The 2285-nt window shown below is 43.6% G+C and overlaps 1 non-coding gene across 1 annotated transcript; it reads left to right on the forward strand.

Annotated features, from left to right (window-relative positions):
• Positions 1 to 1030: 1030 nt before the first annotated feature.
• Positions 1031 to 1115, forward strand: trnas-acu (transfer RNA serine (anticodon ACU)). Its single transcript has one exon. It is a non-coding gene; the product is annotated as a tRNA-Ser (tRNA).
• The last annotated feature ends 1170 nt before the right edge of the window (positions 1116 to 2285 follow it).

Consider the following 2285-nt stretch of genomic DNA (forward strand, 5'->3'; position numbering starts at 1 on the left):
TTCTGTCCCCGAGTGAGGAAAGTGGTGAGGTACTCATTGTAAAGATGGGTAGATTGATGAAATGTACAATTTCATGTTTTGCCTTCAATAAACGATGAGCTTTTTATTTTGTTTTGCATCTGTAGAAATCTTAAAATCCTCATCTTGAACAGACTGAATGGCAGATCTCCATTGTGTCTCTGGCATTAAATTTCAAAGTGTAAACCCCCCCTGAATTCTTCCACCGCAGTCCGCTGTTTGGCAAGTGTTCCTGTTGAGTTAAATGCACTTCCGTGTGTGTCACCTGCTGCTCCCAGCATGCGCTCTGACACTGCACTCATTTTCCTTCTGACACTTGTTCACTGTGTTGCTGTGATCATACAGTGACTTGGTGTCGCACGGCCCAGGAAAATGATACAGAACAAGGTTTTAGCATTGTTGAGTTCAATTGTCAGTTTAGCGTTATTTTGGATTTTTAAATTATCTGTTCTTTACAAAAGTGCGTGTCAAAAACATCTGAGCGGAAGTTAGGTGTTCCGAATAATGACATTGAGCACTATGCACTCTCCTCCAGTCTGGAAAACAATTCCTCACAGGTAATTTAATAGACAATACACACAGTTGCAGGAGTAGGCCATTCTGCCCTTCGAGCCAGCACCACCATTCATTATGATCATGGCTGAACATCCTCAATCTGTATCCTGTTCCTGCCTTCGTCCCATAACCCATGATTCCACTATCCTTAAGAGCTCTATACAACGCTGTATTGAAAGAAAACCTCCTGCTGTCTCGGGTTCTTCATTCCGTTGACTTCAAATCTTCACAGAATTCAACAGACCTTGTTACATATTCATTTCCTCATTTTTGTTCAGATCACTGTGTGTAGAGTGTGACAATGGGAGTGCACTTGCCTCAGAAACCAGAGATAAGACCATAGTCCTGGAACTGTACTGTGTTATTTATCATTTCACCAACACCAGGGAGAAATATCTGCTGCTCTGCATAATTTACGCAATTCAATTATTCATAAGTTCATTCTCATTCCCCCATTGGTGACGTGATGCCCGAGAGGTTAAGGCGATGGTCTACTAATCCATCGTGCTTTGCACGCGTGGGTTCGAATCCCACTGTCATCGACTGTTCTCCAATAGCCACAGATGTTGTATTGAAATCGAGACTCCAATGGTCAGTTTATCTGTATCAACGCTATTATGGAATCTCAAAGCATGGTTTGACCCTGTTAACGAATCTGCATTGAAATGTCGGTTGCCTTGGGATAATGAAAAAGAGCGTGATTGTCGTTTTCATGTCAAGTTGCTGTGAACGTTTTTCCGTTTGAAAGACATCCAGGAAAATCAAATAACGAGAGCTGCGAAGTGCATGTTTATGCAAAGGGATTCTTAATGAATCTTTTGTCAGATGAAATCTGGAGGAGGTTGAGGAGAAGTTATTCATCCTGGTGAGAAGAGCACAGCGAGACAACAAAAAATAATGGAGATACTTCAAAAGGGGCAGGGCGTGGGTGTAGGGGCACTGAGAACTGGCTGTAAATGCACAGTGGAGAATTGCCGCTGTGGGTGCCGTGCATGGGCACGGAGAGACTTACACATTGGTCTCGCCCTTGCCACTTGCTGTCGCCATTGATGAAGGCTGGACATAAGGCACAGATAAACACAAGATGAGGGAAGCAAGCTCCCTCTCGTTATGCACACACTGGATGCATCATATTGAACTATGAACAACTGGAGAAATCAGCATGTTACCTATAGGGAGTGAAACTAAACTGTGGATCACTAACCGCAGATTCATGCAACATAAACATGAAAAATGATTTAAAATGTAGGGTGTAGGTTTGCTCGCTGAGCTGTAGCTTTGACATCCAGACGTTTGTTTACTTGGCTAGGTAACATCATCATCAGTGGCGACCTCCACGTGAAGCGAAGCTGTTGTCTCCTGCTTTCTATTCATATCTTTCTCCTCTAACGGGTTCCTGGGGGTGTGGTGATGTCATTTCCTGTACGTTTTCTGAGGGGTTGATAGATGGCATCTCGATCTAAGTGTTTGTTTATGGCATTGTGGTTGGAGTGCCAGGCCTCTAGGAATTCTCTGGCGTGTCTTTGCTTAGCCTGTTCCAGGATAGATGTGTTGTCCCAGTCGAAATAGTGATATTTTTAATCCGTATGTAGGACTACGAGGGAGAGAAGGTCGTGTCTTTTTGTGGCTAGCTGGTGTTCGTGTATTCTGGTGGCTAACTTTCTTCCTGTTTGTCTTCTGTAGTGTTGGTGGCAGTCCTTGCATGGAACTTT

This window comes from Chiloscyllium punctatum, chromosome 18 (assembly GCF_047496795.1).
Source record: "Chiloscyllium punctatum isolate Juve2018m chromosome 18, sChiPun1.3, whole genome shotgun sequence".
In the NCBI taxonomy this organism is placed as follows: domain Eukaryota; kingdom Metazoa; phylum Chordata; class Chondrichthyes; order Orectolobiformes; family Hemiscylliidae; genus Chiloscyllium; species Chiloscyllium punctatum.